Source organism: Tupaia chinensis, unplaced genomic scaffold (assembly GCF_000334495.1).
Source record: "Tupaia chinensis unplaced genomic scaffold, TupChi_1.0 Scaffold000275_1, whole genome shotgun sequence".
Lineage (NCBI taxonomy): Eukaryota > Metazoa > Chordata > Mammalia > Scandentia > Tupaiidae > Tupaia > Tupaia belangeri.
Window position 1 is genome coordinate 8,468,085 of NW_006159757.1, and position 15,716 is coordinate 8,483,800.

General features: G+C 40.7%; 1 long non-coding RNA gene across 1 annotated transcript in view; it reads right to left on the reverse strand.

The window, feature by feature from the left end:
* LOC114008044 (uncharacterized) overlaps nucleotides 1-15,716 on the reverse strand; it is a 24,342-nt gene that overhangs the window by 1,983 nt on the left and 6,643 nt on the right. The window contains exon 2 of the long non-coding RNA XR_003549613.1: nucleotides 106-326. This is a non-coding gene — a long non-coding RNA (uncharacterized LOC114008044). The remainder of the gene's footprint in view (nucleotides 1-105; nucleotides 327-15,716) is intronic.

Sequence of the window (15,716 nt, forward strand, 5' to 3'; positions counted from 1 at the left end):
TAAGTATGGTTAAAAAACAAAAATTACAGTTTATTAACCTGCTTTAATCCCAACATAGACTTTTTTTTTTTGGCATCTGAAAGCTGGTTCCACAATATGATGTACCTTCCTTTCTGCATCCACCATTGCAGAAAGGACAAGTCTTTATGCTGTGGAAGATCTGAGCTTTGATACCAGTTTGTCAGACTGGATGGGACACAGCAGACGGCCTGAAGAAGTGCTCTCATTTTACAGAGGAGTTTACACTAGTTATGTGGATCTTTGGCTTCATCGCAGCATTCCCGTAGATAAGAGGTAATTCTTAACCCAATCTATTGCCTGGTCTCCTGGGATGAAACACAATCCTGAATTAGGGTGGTCATCTAGCTTTTTATATCCAAAAAAACACACTTCCTATTCAGAAACATTTCAAGTTAAAACATAAGAAGAGGGAAGGGAAAAAGACACCTAATTTTAGTTCATTGCTCTGTTAGGGGACAGCTGACCTGAAGCAGTATGGGCCCCAGAAACTATTACAAGTTGCTTTCTCATCCTCCTGGGCAACTGTTCTTGGAAAGGTAAAATCAGTCGCTGTGTAAATATAATGCATAGGAAAACCTAGTCAATGTGTTTTGACTGTCTTAGAATTTAAGTACTATCTAAAACAAAAACCATTAAATCTTTATTTCTTTCCTGATTAAAAAGAAAGAAAGAAAGAAAGAAATCCAGGATCCAGGGAACCAGCAGTTAGTGTAATGGCTATGTTGCTGGACTCCCACGTAGTTGACCGTGGTTCATGTCCTGGACCCGGTGGCTTAAAGCTCACGCCAGGCGCATGTGCGCCCAAGATCCTGAGAGGAGAATGGAGAAGGGATTGCAGCATGACCATCCCCCCTGGGGGGTGATTTCTTGCTTTCTGTTTCTCTGTCTCTCTCTGTCTGTCTGCTGGGCGCATACGCCCTATAGCAAAAATCTCTCAAAAAAAAAAAAAAAAAAAACCAGGATCCAAAATGAAAAATCCAGGATCCAAAATGAGCTAGACATCTTGGCTTAGACTACGCTTTATGCTGTGATGTAAAAGGAAGTGACTAGGAGTCCTGGCAGGAGGTTAGTACCCTTTATTAGTTTCACAGGGCTGCTGTAACAAATCACCATGACAGAATTTATTCTTTCACAGATCCAGAGGCTAGAACGCCAAAATCAAGGAATCATCAAGGCCATAGTCCCTTGAAAGGCTCTAGGGGAGGACCCTTCTTTGCATCTTCCAGCTTTAAGTAGTTCCAGGCATTCCTTGGCTTGAGACCACATCCTTCCTGTCTCTGCCTCCACGGTCACATAGCCTTCTCTGCTATGTGTCAAATCACCCTCTGCCTTTCTCTTATAAAGACACCTGTCATTGAGTTAAGGATCTACCATAAATCAAGAGTGATCTTACCTTGAGGTCCTTAAGTATACCTGCAAAGACCTTTTCGCAAATAAGGTCACATTCATAGGTTCTGGGGGTTAGGACATGGACATTTTGGGGCCACTGTTCAATCCACAATATGCTTCATAGAGAAAATGTTCTTTCTTACCATAAATGCAATGCTTTGCCAAATAGGTGTAGATTTTGATTTTATTTGGGTGTTTACACTGTTTTCAAATTGTTTTCCACTCTAAATCTTTTTTTTTTTCTTTTTAGAAAGACATTTTTTTTACTATAGGGTGCGTGTACTTGCCAGAGAGACAGAGACAGAAAGCATGACATCATCCCCCCGGGGGGGAAGGCTCTGCTGCAATCCCTTCTCCTCCATTCTTCTTGGGGTTTTGGACTCGCATGTACACACATCGAAGTGAGTTTTAAGCCACTGGGAATGGGACTTGAAAAGCAATCAATTACATGGGAGTCCAGTGATGTAACCATTATGCCATCTGCTGGGCTCTCCACTCTAAATCTTAATAACATTTTGAAATATATACTATATAAAAAGTGTGATGATCCAGAGCATACTATGTAGCTTTTTTAAAAAAATTATTTTATTTAGCTTTATTTATTCATTTTGACCAGAGAGAGACAGAGTGAGAGCGAGAGCGAAAGAGAAAGAGAAAGCAAACCACCAGGTCCAGGCCTGGAACCGCAGTCAGCCACATGGGAGTCCAGTGGCCTTAACTACTACTCCACCTGCTGGCCCCATGTAGCTGTTTTCTTTTTTTAAAATATGAGTTAGATCTACAAGTGCAAAAACAAAATGGCCCATCACATATGTAAAGTGAAAAAAAGAAAGGGGCAGAATAAGTCTGCATAGTATATTCATGTGAATTTTGCTTGTATATTTATAGTGTATTCCTGGAAGGATTCAAGAAACTGTTAACAGTCAGGAGGACTGGAAGTCTGAAGAAAAGGAGCACATCTTACTTCTCACTGTAGAGTCTTTTTTTTTTTTTAAGAATATTTTTATAGGGACCAACAGTTAGCATAATGGCTATGTTGCTGGACTCCCACGTAGTCGACCACGGTTCAAGTCCTGGACCTGGTGGCTTAAACTCACGCTGGGCGTGTGTGCATGAGTGCCCAAGATCCGAAGAGGAGAATGGAGGAGAAGGGATTGCAGCATGGCCATCCCCCCTTGGGGGTGATTTCTTGCTTTCTATCTCTCTCTCTCTCCGTCTTTCTGGCAAGCACGCGTGCCCTATAGCAAAAACCTCTCCAAAAAAAAAAAAAATTTTTTTATAATAATTTATTTTTATTTATTCATTTTTTTTCTTTTTAGAAAGACATTTTTTTTACTATAGGGTGCGTGTACTTGCCAGAGAGACAGAGACAGAAAGCATGACATCATCCCCCCGGGGGGGAAGGCTCTGCTGCAATCCCTTCTCCTCCATTCTTCTTGGGGTTTTGGACTCGCATGTACACACATCGAAGTGAGTTTTAAGCCACTGGGAATGGGACTTGAAAAGCAATCAATTACATGGGAGTCCAGTGATGTAACCATTATGCCATCTGCTGGGCTCTCCACTCTAAATCTTAATAACATTTTGAAATATATACTATATAAAAAGTGTGATGATCCAGAGCATACTATGTAGCTTTTTTAAAAAAATTATTTTATTTAGCTTTATTTATTCATTTTGACCAGAGAGAGACAGAGTGAGAGCGAGAGCGAAAGAGAAAGAGAAAGCAAACCACCAGGTCCAGGCCTGGAACCGCAGTCAGCCACATGGGAGTCCAGTGGCCTTAACTACTACTCCACCTGCTGGCCCCATGTAGCTGTTTTCTTTTTTTAAAATATGAGTTAGATCTACAAGTGCAAAAACAAAATGGCCCATCACATATGTAAAGTGAAAAAAAGAAAGGGGCAGAATAAGTCTGCATAGTATATTCATGTGAATTTTGCTTGTATATTTATAGTGTATTCCTGGAAGGATTCAAGAAACTGTTAACAGTCAGGAGGACTGGAAGTCTGAAGAAAAGGAGCACATCTTACTTCTCACTGTAGAGTCTTTTTTTTTTTTTAAGAATATTTTTATAGGGACCAACAGTTAGCATAATGGCTATGTTGCTGGACTCCCACGTAGTCGACCACGGTTCAAGTCCTGGACCTGGTGGCTTAAACTCACGCTGGGCGTGTGTGCATGAGTGCCCAAGATCCGAAGAGGAGAATGGAGGAGAAGGGATTGCAGCATGGCCATCCCCCCTTGGGGGTGATTTCTTGCTTTCTATCTCTCTCTCTCTCCGTCTTTCTGGCAAGCACGCGTGCCCTATAGCAAAAACCTCTCCAAAAAAAAAAAAAGATTTTTTTATAATAATTTATTTTTATTTATTCATTCATTTATTTCTTAATTTGACCAGAGAGAGATGGAGGGTGAGAGTGACAGAGAGAGGAAGTGAGAAAGCAAGCCACCAGATTCAGGACTTGAACCCTGATCAGCCATGTTGGAGTGTCCAGCGCCTTAACCACCATGCCACCTGCTGGTCCCTGACTGTAGTCTTAAAGTGCTACTTAACTTTTTTTTTAACTGTGTAATTTTTAAATAAAAAATTAAGTAATAAAATATATAATCTTGTCATTTTAAGGCTGAACTCTACAATGTAAGTTTTCTAACATTGAAGATATATTAGAGTGTTTAGTCAGAGTAGTTCTCTCCTACCAACCAGGCTAAATCAGTTAAATGGAGTGGTTTCATGCATCATATAAAGGGAGGGGAAAGTTTTTTGCAACACAGGATGCCCAGGTACTTCCCTCAGCACAACTGTCAGGTGACCTCATTATACAAATACAGCAGGCTGGCCAGGAAGCTGATCTTCAGAGAAACTTGGATACTAAGTTGAATGAACACCTGACTACTATAGCAAGGCAAGTCCCTCAAAGCCCCATCCAGGGACCCTTTTAACCTGCACCTGAAGATTTTTTGGCACTAGAATATATAAAACTCTTGGGGAAATACATCCCTGAGAAATCAACCATATGATAGAACTGAGAGCATAAAGTTACATCAGATGGAAGGGAGGGGAGCTTACAGCACGGACAGATGTGTGGAAATTCTTATGTTCCTAAACAGCACGCCCCCTCACGCCAGGGGTTTAGAAAGTGTCAGAGGTGGTATAGATGGCAGGGCCTAAGGAAGGAAAAACCTCAAAAGAAGTAAGACAAAGAAGGCCAGAAAAAAATTGAGGAGAGAGAGAACAAGTGGAAGTGTGGGGAAGAGATAAGGAGTGGAAACAGGATTTGCTGTAATAATCCAGGGCAAAGTGGATGGCCCACTGACCTATCCCGTAATTTCCTAGCCACGTGCTCTTACTCATTACTACTGCCTCAACACTTATGTGCAAAATATGGTGCTGCTTAAAATAATTTTAGGGGCCAGCAGGCAGTACAGTGGTTAAGGCAATGGACTTTCACGTGATGGTTTGAGTCCCAGACCAATGGCTTGAGAGTCACACCAGGCACATGTGCATTTCTAGGAAGAAAATGGAGGAGAAAGGATTGTGGCATGGCCATCTCCCCTGGGTGGTGTGATTTCTTGCTTTCTGTCCCTTTGGTGAGCACATAAGCCCTAGAGCAAGAATCTCTAAAAAATAAAATAAGGGACAAGCAAATGGTCTAATGGTTACACTGCTGGACTTCCATGTAATTGACCTGGGTTTGAGCCCTGGACCCGATGACTTAAAACTCATGCCAGGAGTGTGTGTCCAAGATCCCAAGAATAGAGAAGGGATTGTGGTGTAGCCATCCCCCCAGGGGGTGATTTCCCCCTTTCTGTTTCTCTGTCTCTCTCGCAAGTACACATGCCCTGTAGCAAAAATCTCTCAAGAAATAAAATAAAGTAAAATAATAATTAAAAAATGCTATATATATATATATAATCCTTGGCCTCAAGGGTACAGAATTCTATGTCTATGCAGTATTTAACTTGGATTTTGGCTGCTTTCTTGTGCTGACCAATAAGATAGTAAGAAAAGCTGGGCCAAACCTGTCCAGATGAGTCTCCCTTAAGCAAAGATGAAGTCTGATGGCTTTTCAGTCTGAAGAGTTACGGTCGAAAGTCAAAAAAATTTTCTGGATCTAAATTACAAGTTCAAAGCATAAAACAAAGCTTCACAAAAACATACAATGCTGGCAGGATTCTACCAGAAGAGAGATGTAATTAACCGAGAGATGATGGCTACCGGTACAAGTTATTTCAACTTTCTAAGCTATAGATCTCCTAATGCATAAAATGAGGAGATAAATGGGATCTCTGGAGTTCTTTCTAGTTTTTAGAGTCCAGTGGTTTTAAATTGTCCGAAGATTGTGGGGTGAGAGATGAACGAGAAGAATCTGCCAGCCAGCACTGCAGCAGTGGCAGGGAACCACCAGTCTATGACAATGCAGGAACATGATAAGCTCATGCGGGAGTGAAAATGAGCTTCGGTGCACAGATATATGTGCCAGGCTTGAAGCAATTCTTTGAAATTAACGCAGACCTCTGAGCCCCTTTGTGGAAATAGTTTTTATTTCTAGGGAAGTAAGGAAGTTTCTTAATTTTAGGTGCTCATCTGAGAGACTAGGGATACCCTCTAGGCATAGAGAATCTTTAGAACCAGGGAGACTGATTTCAGAGCCTCCCCCATTACCAGGGTCATAGGACATACTTAGAGATAGCTGATGTCTAATACAAGGAGACAAGAGAGGTCAGGGTGTTGGGTTGCTCCATTGGCACCGTGGGAAGTTTACTCTCGCACATCTCAGCTTTCACATCAGTCTCATGCCACTCGGGTTCCCGTTTGTTTGGATGTGACATGTTTTCTTTTATTTTTTTCTTCTCTGTGTCTCAAGTTCTAGGACTCAGCCTCTTCAGAATGGATACCTGTCTTTTGGCGTGGCAGGCATGTGCACTAGCTACCCCTGCTCTTGATAAGGGTCCTTCAGCTCTGACCAGCTTGCTTAATAAAAATATAGTGTTGGCTTCCTCTAGTCTACATTAGTTCTATTTGATCATCTGCTTTCTAGCTCTCAAGATTCCATCAACTTCTTTCAACTGCCAAATCTCTTCTATTCTCTTTGAACTCGTGGGTTAATATCTTTTTAAAAAATTATTACACATTATTCATTTAATGCCATTTTAGCAGAGAACCAAGTAAAAGACACATGGTCAAGCTGTCGGATGTCATTTCAAGTTTGCTCTTTTATGTTCTTATTGTTTTCCCACTACCTCTCTCCCACCTGCACCCACTCTTATTTAATCAATGCCTTTACAATTAAATTTTGCTCATGTATTTATTTTTTTAAAGAATTATTTTATTTAACTTTATTTATTTATTCATTTGTTTATTTTAATTTGACCAGAGAGGGACAGAGAGAGATAGAGAAAAAACAAGCCACCAGGTCCAGGACTCAAACCATGGTCAACCATGTGGGAATCCAGAGCCTTTAACCACCACGCCACTTGCCAGCCCCTTGCTCATATATTTAAACATAAGAATGTTTTTAACAACATATGGCATGTATTTTGTTTTGTTTATTTATTTATTTTTAATTTGACCAGGGAGGGAGGGAGGGAGAGGGAGAGAGGGAGGGAGAGGGAGAGGGAGAGGGAGAAAGCGAGTGGGGGGGGATAAATTGTATGGTACAATATTGTAGTATAAATCTCATTCTGGGGCCTGCTCCATGGCACAGTGGTAAGCACTGTCAAAGAGAAGCCAGACTGGGCTGGCAGGTGGCATGGTGGTTTTTCAACTTTCTCCCCTCTGCTTCACTGTAGTTTAATTCTCATCACTACACAGGGTGTCACTGTCATCACATTTCACTTACCCATTTTCTTGGAAGTACAAGTAAGGTACTTCCAGGTCTTTGCTACTATATATTGCAATTTTTTAAAAGAATTATTTTATTTAACTTTATTGATTTATTTTAATTTGGCCAGAGAGGGACAGAGAGAGAAAGAGAAAGTGAGAAGGTCCAGGACTTGAACCATGGTTGGCCATGTGGGAGTCCAGCACCCTTAACCACCATGCCACATGCCAGCCCCGACAATTTAATGAACACTTTAGTACAACTTCTCATATACTAGAAAATTTTTTTTGAATATATACCCAGGAATAGTATTTTAGGAAACAGGATTACCCATATTAAATTTATTAAATACTACCAGGTTTCTTTCCAAAATGACTATGGCAATAAAAATATCTCAGAGGCCTTAACATGGTAATTGGCATCGTGACTTTCCCAATGAGGGGAATAATATACAATATTTCTCAAATGTATATGACCCTGGTACTTTTTCCTTGAAAATCATCTTGAGGCTTTAGTGTCTCAGAGGATACACTGGGAGACACTGACAGATTTAGCAGGACTGGAAAAACAGCAAACTGTTCTGAGAGTGGGGAGAGATTAGTTCCTGTAAACTTCACTTATTTTTAACCAAACAGGATTGTTCTACATAATCTTTACTGTAGAGTAAATCCTTATATGCCAACACAGTAACTTATTTTCCTTTATCTGAAAAAAGACAAATAGTGTTTCTATTACTTTGTTATTTATTTCTAGTAGGAGTCAAGACTAACCCCTGAGTTTTTCTTTCCAGGCAGTGGACAAGTGAGATTCAGTTTCAGTGGTCAAAATTGGGACCAATTCAGTAAAACAGGGGCATCTATCTCTTTATGAATTGCTGATAAAAATATCAGGACTAACAGCAGTGGTACAAAGAAGTAGATTGATTTGAAAACTTTTAAATAAAAAATAGTGATTGGATCTTGAAGATAAAATGGCTCTGAAAATTATAGATGTACTAATTCAAAGCAGGATACAGGGTAGATATACTATTCTAACCACTAATCAGTCTGGGGCTGACAAGTAATCTCTCTGAAAACAGGACCCAGTCTCCCCAGATCACTAAGGCTTAGCCAAGCACCTTGCACAGAGGAGCCACAATTGAAGAAATATTAGGTTGGGAAAGTCATGATGCATTTTTCTATGCAAAAAATGGCTTTCTATGCAAAAATCATGACTTTCTCAACCACCCAATATGTTGAAAAATCAAATGTTTTTTATTTTAAAGTCTTTAGAGTGGAGGTCTGGAGAGTGGTGCAGTGGTAAAATACCAACACTCTCTGAAGCAATCCCACACACTAAAGTTCCCATATCAAGTCTGAAGACCTTCCTTACGTACCTGAGACATGCATGTGCCCATGATTTAGGGCTGGCTAAAGCAGCTTCAAGACTCTGTTGAAGGTACTGTACCTCTGTCTTATTAGTGGAATAAATAAATAAATAAACTAAAAAAACAAAAACAAAAACAAAAAACCCCAAACCTATGTAGTGCAAGAGTTTGGGTTTAAAATGTTAAGGACATATAGATACGGTAAAATTATGAGAACATTCTCTCTAAACCACCCAGGAGTCAGAATGCAGTCTGCCAAAAAACCTCATGCTTAGAACTGAGAGAAATGTAACTGACAACCTACTAGAATATCCATCTATGCTTTACTTCTGGGAACTGGCCAAGCTTCTTATAGGTGTGGATTCCTGACTACCATTTCCGCCACATGATCCTATACTCTAACTATAGTTAATTGGATCAGGTAGACACAGAGCCCAAGTGGGTCAATGAGATTCCCTCTTGTGGAAAATTTGATAACTGAATTCTGAAAACCCAGGTAGTCTGGTCCTATGGTTGCCAACTAAGATGACTTTTGCCCACTGGGATATTGGTAATGGTTGGTGATATTCTGATTTTCACACTTGGAGGCTGGGTGGGTGCTTCTGGCATTCAGTTTGTTGAAGCCACGGATGCTAGCAGACATCCTCTAATGCATGGACAGCCTACAACAAAGAACAATTTGGTCTAAAATGCCAATTGTGACCATTTTTAAAGTAAAAAAAAATCAATTGCGTGAGGTTGAGAAATCTCGCTCTAGGCTTGAGCATTTGAACAAAGATCATGTGAACTCAGTGTTTCAGAGTTCTATCTATCCAAACCTCTGCATGCAAAGGGAGCAAAGTCACCCAGAGATGGGAAATAATTTGGAAACTGCATGAAAGGAGCTTTGCTTAGAGACAAACAAGTTTTCTATTTCCGGATTCCAAATCTTTCTAGAGAACTGACAGTATTTTTGTCCATTATCCTTCTAATAAATAATCTTTTACACAGTACTTCAAATAGCCTGACATTTTTGTTGCTTGTAACCAAAATCACTTTAATTAATGCAAGAAATATTCAAGTGAACATTATTTATTTAGGGATGGATGGATGGAAAGGTTTTTGATATAGGGTATGTGCACTCACAGGAGAGACAGAAAGTTTGGAATGATCCCCCAGGGGGAATGGCCATGTTGCAATCCCTTCTCCTCCATTCTCCTCTTGGGATTTTGGGCATGCAAACACACGTGTCTGGCTTGAGTTTTAGGCCTCTGGGACTGGGACTCAAACTGGGGTTGACTACATAGGAGTCCAGTGACATAATAATTACATCATCTGCTGGTCCCAAGTGAACAATTTTAAGGAATGTTAAGACTTGGGCAGCTTAGAAATAATGATAGTCTGAGGCCAGCAGGTGGCATGGTGGTTAAGGCACTGGACTTTCACATCGCTAACCATGGTTTGAGTCCCAGACCTGGTGGCTTGCTTTCTCATTTCTCTCTCTGTCTCTCTCTGGTAAGCATACGTGCTTTGCAGCAAATTAAAAAAAAAAAAAAATTAATAATGATAACTAAAATTAAAAAAATAATTCTTTTAAAAAATAATTATACTCTTCAGGATGGTACAAATAAATATAATGAAAGAGTCGATTGTCATTACTTGTCCATAAAAGTCACGTTATTTTCCCATTATTTCTCTATACTTGGATGCTAGAATGAGTTGAAACTTCTCAGAGGGCAAAGACCATGTCTGCATTGTGCTTATCAGACCTCTGGGAATCAGGACACCTGGCAGACCTGCTCTGACACTATGTACAAACGCTACGCAATGTTACCAACTCTAGTCATTACATGAGAGTATTTCAAAAAGCACATGGAAAATATTTATCATGAAAAAAACTATGCATTGGGACCAGCAGGTGGCGTGGTGGTTAAGGTGCTGGACACTCCCACATGGCCGACCACAGTTCGACTCCCGGACCTGGCGGCTTCCTCTGTCCCTTTCTCTCTCTCTCTGGTCAAATTAAAATAACTGAATGAATAAATAAAATTAAATAAATAATCATTTAAAAAAAACTATGCATAGATTTCAAAGACTTTTTTGTACCAAATAAACTTTTACTTCAATTCCTTGAACTTTTTTCTTTCCAAGTCCTCTTCCTGATATAGGAGGAGACACTTCTTTACAAATGGAAACTTACTTTAAAAAATAAAAATAAACTTATTTAAAATAAATAAATAAAACTGTCAGTGGTCTGCTCTCTCCAAAGTGAAAACAAGAGAAAGAGAAAATTCCACCAATGGGGAGTAGTCAAATTTCCCTTCTCCATCCCATCAGGATACTGGGCACACATGCTCACATGCCATGTTTTTTTTTTTGAGAGGTTTTTGCAATAGGGCACATGCGCTCACCGGACAGAGAGAGAGAGACAGAGAGACAGAAAGCGAGAAACCACCCCCCAGGGGGGATGGCCACGCTGCAATCCCTTCTCCTCCATTCTCCTCTTGGGATCTTGGGCATGCATGCACAGGCACCCGGCGTGAGTTTTAAGCCACCGGGTCCGGGACGCGAACCGTGGTCGACTACATGGGAGTCCAGCAACATAGCCATTACGCTAACTGCTGGTCCCGTGCCATGTGTTTTCAAGTCACCAGGGCTGAGACTCAAACTGTGATCAGCCACGTGTGATCTGGCTCCCAACAACCTCATTCAACTACTGTGCTTTTACCAGCCCTTTCCATTAACTCATATACAAAACAGCCCATAGAGCTGTTACTAATCACACACTTGCAATTTTATTTATATTGTGCATTTTTTTATCCTCATGTATATCATCAATATAGGTGCTGATTCCATTCCTGTATATATATATGAATTCAGTAAAAGTTGTGTTCTATGGTAAGCCACTGGAAATGGTCTTTGATATGTAGTTTCTCTATAAGTTATCTTTCTCTTTATCTAAGTCTTAGGGATGTTGTGAACTCCTTCTTTTGTTCATACAACTATACAATAGCTTCCCAATTATTTAGAAGTCTCTAAACTTGTGCACTATATTTTGTACACAACTTTGAGGGTTTATTATGACCATTTACAGGCCATAATAATTATCCAGAAAGAACCTCTGGATTAAATCATTTATTTGGTGCTTACTCTGAACTAAATGGGAGGTAAAAAGATGAATAATGTAGAGTTCTAACCTTGAGAAATACACAACTTACTGAGAATACAGGCCAGTAAATGCCCATTACAACCTAGGGTGATACTGGCTAAGAGAAGGGTAACAGAGAGTACTGTAGGAATCTAGAATAAAGGGATTTCATCCAGATTGGAGGATTTGGGAAAGATAACTTGTAAGATGTGACATCTACCCTGAGACTTCAAGCAAGTAAGCAAAAGCAAGGCCAAGTAGGAAGATGCAAGTACCTTTCAGAGAGAGGGGTAAGAATGTTCAAAAGGGAAAAAGCATGGTAAGGTCATGGAACACAAAAGTGTCTGGTGCTGTAGTGTTGGTCATCTGTAGGTCAGTTCTCAGCCCATCCCTGCTTTCCTCTGCATTGCAGGGGGCCGAAAGCCAGCAAATCTTATATCCCAGATCCCTTTGCCAACTCACTTCTGGCCGGGTTCTGGCCAGAAAACACTGGTGAAGACCGGAGGCAGCAGAAAAGGCAAAGCCATGTTCCCCTGCTTTGGAGAAATCTCTACTAATGGTGGCAGCGAGTGACAGGGACTCCAGGGTTTTAACAGCAGCTGAGGCAGTGGTCCCGTCAGCAGCTTCAGTGGCACAGTGACTCTGGATACAGCAACAATGGTGGTGCATGACTTCTCACTCTGCCAGCCTCAACAGCACAAGCGTTGGGTAACATCATTGCCAACTGTTGAGTAACACCTTTTCCCTTTTGCTCCAGCCTAGAGTTTCAGGCAGTTCTGAAGCTCTGGGTAACCTTCCTATTGCCTCTCCAGCCCCTTTGACAGTTTCAAAATTAATTCTTTATTATATTGTTTAAAATACCTAGAGTAGTTTCTTTCTTTCTGTATTTATTTCTTCGAGTATGCACAAGAGAGAAAGACCTGACACCATGATCTACCTGCAGCTTCAGCTGCCCTAGATCATGGGCAAATGTGTGCTTGGCGTACTCAGGAGATCCCCAAACATGAACCTAAACTTTTCCATGTGGGTCAGCCTCCCAGAACACTGTGTTCTGCTACTGTGCCACCATATGGCTTATTTCTGTCTTTTCTGACTGGACACTGAAAAATACAGCAACTGAGTCAGAAAATTTGCGGGGGCAGAGGACTTTGGTGAGATTTGAGTCAGAATAAGTAACTTAAGCTCATGATAGAAAATGACCAGGCATTTAGACTTTATCCCAAGAGCAATGGAGACCCATGAAAGATCTTAAAAGACATGGTCAGCTTGATCATTTTTGATTTATATAAAGATGACTTGGACTAAAATATAGAGAACATTTGAATCACCTGAATTGAATCCCAAGCATTCAATTAGGAAGCAGTTGCAGTAATTTAGCAGAGAATTGGTGGTGTATACTAGGCAGTGGCAGTGAGGTTGAAGAAAAAGTACTGAAAAGATTTTTATGAGGTTGAAGAGCCAAAATCAAATGAGGTATTAGGGCAGATTAAAGATGGCAGGGCCAGCAGATGGCACGGTGGTTAAGGCACTGGACCCCCACATGGCCAACTGTGGTTCAAGTTCCAGACCTGGTGGTTTGAAAATCACATGGGTGCATGTGTGTGGGTGACCAAAATCCCAGAAGGAGAATGGAGAAGGGACTGCAGCGTGGCCATCCCCCTGGTGGGTGATTTCTCACTTTCTCTCTCTCTCTGTCCCTGGTAACGTATATACATCCTATGGCAAAAAATCTAAAAGAAAAAAGATGGCTGCATATTCACTGCCATTCTTCCCATTGACATATATTCCATAGCTCCTCCTTACGAATTTGGGGTACTCTGTAACTATACTAACAAATAGAGTATGGCACAAATGACATGGTGACAGTTTCTAGGCCCAGATCCTGAGAGACAGGCGGCTTCTAGTTCTTGTTTCTTGGAACACATACTCATGGAACACAAACACATTTCAAGAAGTGCAACAGAAAGGCCACAAATAAATAACTGTTCTGGTAGACAGCCCTAGTCAAGCTCTTAGCCAGTGACCAGTATAGCTATTAGCCCTGTGATGGCTATTTTGACTACCTTGTCCAGTTGAGCCTTTAGATGACTGTAGCCCCAGTCACTAACTACAACTACTTGATAGACCCATTCGATCCACAGACCCATAAGAGATAATGATAGGGCTAGTTGGTGGTGTGGTGGTAAAGTTATCTGGATCCTACATGGCTGTGTGGTTTGAGTCCTGGACTCAATGTCTTGAAAAATATGCTGGGTATGTGTGTGCATACCCATAATACTGAAAGGAGAATGGAACTGCAGTGTGGCAATCCTCCTTGGGGATGCTTTTCTTACTTTCTCTCTCGCTCTCTCTCTCTCTCTCTGTCTAGCAAGCACATGTGCCTTGTAGCAAAAGGAAGAGAGAGGGAGAGAAAGAGCAAGAGAGAAAACAATACCTGGTGCATTAAGTGATTAGTTATCTTATTTTTTTTGAGCCACTGAGTTTTCAATTGGTTTGGTAGATCACAATAGAAAACCAAAATAGATGAGGAAGGAAAGAAAGGAGACAGAATCAAGGATAATATCTAGAACCCTGGTTTGGGCTGTTATTGCTAAGATGGAGACTGAGAACAGATAAACAGCTTGGTGGTTGGGAGGTGGTGGCTGTGAGTAAATGATCCATCATAAACTAGGAAATAGTATTTTGAAACTGTATTAAATTTTTTTCAAGATATCCTATTATGTTTTCTCTCAGCATTAGCTATATAGGATTTAAATAGATTTCTATTTTATAGATATCTTACAACATTTTAAAATATTAATTTTAGGGGCCAGATGGTGGTGCAGCAGCAAACTAATGCTCTGTGAGGCTGACCTGTGTGGGAAGGGTCTTTGTTCATGTCCAGAGACTTCCCTGGGGATGCAGAGCATGTACATGCCTGTGATCAGGAGATGGCTAAACCTGGAAGTGGATCAGAGTTAATACCCTACTGGGGGTATTGGCCCTCTTGCTCATGAAAAAAGAAACAAACTTAAAAAAAGTTGCAAATAATACACATTTAAACAACAATATGCAAATAAAGGAGAAAAATAATAATCCTCCCCTTGAATTTTACTAACTTTTCCTAGAAAAAAAGCTGTAACATCTCAAAAATATCGAAACTGATACTGACTTTGTCACATTTAGTCCTATTGATCAAGGGCTCAACTTCCAGATCTCCTATTCATCCATTGAAAATTTACTTATCACCTACCATGTGCTCAACACTACTCTGGGCATTAGGGGCATAATTCTGTACAAGACAGATAACATCCTTGCCCTATTGGAGTTTACGTGCTAATTGAACAAGTCAAAAAAAATATACAGCAATTTAATAAAAGCAGTGAAAGCAGCAAGCAGGGTGCTAATAGAGAATAATGGTTGAAGGGTACCATTAGTAAATGAGGTGATTAGGGACAATTTTTTGAGCCAAAACTTAAGAAAGTGAAAAGAGCTAGCTGTATGCAAAAGTGCAGGGTAGAAGTGGAGGTTGGGAGCGATGGAACCATGAAGAAAGCAGAGGCCCTTGGGCAATTAAAAGATTGATCAGATTCTAGGAACTGAAAGACCAGTATTTAGAGTTTAATAAGCAAAAGCAATGGAAGACTGTAAGATAAAGTTGGAGAGATCTGCAGAAGCTAGATTTAGCATTAACTTATAGGTCATATTCTAAATGCAAAAGGTATACAGGAGCATGAACATGATCTGATTCACATTTTAAAAAGATAATGGAGGGACCAGCAGTTAGCATAGTGGCTATGTTGCTTGCCTCCCACATTGTTGACCGCAGTTCGAGTCCTGGACCCGGCGGCTTAAACTCTCGCTGGGCGCGTGTGCGTGCATGCCCAAGATCCTGAGAGGAGAATGAATGGAGAAGAAGGGATTGCGGCATGGTCATCCCCCCGTGGGGTGATTCTTGCTGTCTGTCTCTCTCTGTCTTTCTGGCGAGCGCATGCACCCTATAGCAAAAACC